A 1,679-nucleotide genomic window follows, 5' to 3' on the forward strand; every position below is an offset into this window, starting at 1 on the left:
TGTACCAAACTCTTTGGTGGTTTTCAGCTGACTGCCTGACTTAAAAGCTACCCTTAAAAATGTAAACGAAATCCTAGCCTTAACCTACTGCCAAAAACGCATCTGGTTATTATCTAATCTACACATGTATGGTTCGCACACTTGAACAAGTAGGTGTTCAGTTCCTGGGAACCAAGGGATGGCACTTCACGTTAAGGGTGTTATAGACAAGTTTGGCGCCATAGACAAGTCAAGTGCGGATCGTAGGGTATTTCATTTACAAAAACACAACTTTGATACTTTTAGGGCTTTTGGGACACTCTGTACATTACAAAAATATTTTGAAAATGTGCGGCGTGTGGATTCATCAAATAATACTTTGCAAAGAACAAACGAGCTAACCGCAAACGTCGGTGCCGTATAGCGTGAATAACCCTGTACAACAAAAAATTTCGATCGATAGAAGTAACCATAATTTTGAATGGCCTGTATAATATATCGGCTTGTTCAGGTTACTGCCTTTTTATTAATGCCATTTCCGCTTCGTAGTTCAGTCAATGTGTCGTAAATCATTCAAAAGAACATTGGCCAGCTGAAAGCGCATTGAAGAATATGTTTAAATTACGAAGAATGGGACGTACAAATCATGTTCAAAATTGAATAATTTAGTAGATGGAATTGAAAGATTTAAATTGGGATGATGGTATTTCTAGCTACATATTTATATTGAATACCCAGCGCGCCCATTATAGGGAATGTCAGAATCAACAAACGTTAACTTCGAGTTCATCTCCAGTTGAGTACCTCTATTTATAATTATGTCGGAATTTTAAATATTAAAAGAGGTAATGAATCTGAAATTGTTGATAGTAGAGGCACGAATGAATGGTAATGTGAGCGCTATAAAAGTATTGGAAAATCATATAGTTTATGAGCTTGTAAAGCATATTACAGGGAGTGGCCCTGTATTCCAAATTTTATTCCGCGAGAACCCGCCAAACAGCATATTTTTAAAGTATTGGGTTTCAAACTCTGATATGACTGAAAGCATGTAACAATAACTATTTCCACAAGTGTACGGAGTATGAAATATTTGTTCGGTATATCAGCGGCGCGAATACCGACATGACTGAATATTTTTAAATGAAAAATGTGTGTTCCTCTTATTTAACAAAAACCTAACTTTACCCTGTGCCTGTTCAATGGGATCTTCTATTTCGTTATGGTCAACTAACCGTTAGACTTTTTTTATTTTTAGTTACTATAAGCACTCTAAATTTGAACGATTATTTTGCATTATTTTGCGCACCAAAACGACTCGTCAACACTCGCTGTTATCGACTTGCATTTATTATTGCAGTATTTGATCCTCAAGCCTGGCCAAAAGTCCATTTTGTAAAATATATAGTAACACAATTAAAACCGTCTGGTATTGTAGACAACCCTCCATGCAATAAGCGTTTTAAACAAAAACCTAACTGCGCATAATGGTGTATTATATAAACCGGTCAACAGTATTGTCTTTAAAAAAGACAGAATTTCCCCACGTCTTTTATTACAGATTTATAAATAGTGCTCCTATTTCACAATAAGAACGAATTATTTAACAAAAAGTAATCAAGAACTATCCTGGGGTATCCTGCGACACACAAGCTCAAGATGTAAGAGAAAATTCGAATTAGTAAAGAAATTAATTTGAA

This window comes from Dendroctonus ponderosae, unplaced genomic scaffold (assembly GCF_020466585.1).
Source record: "Dendroctonus ponderosae isolate FM_Combo_2020 unplaced genomic scaffold, Dpon_F_20191213v2 Dpon_F_20191213_2, whole genome shotgun sequence".
NCBI lineage: Eukaryota > Metazoa > Arthropoda > Insecta > Coleoptera > Curculionidae > Dendroctonus > Dendroctonus ponderosae.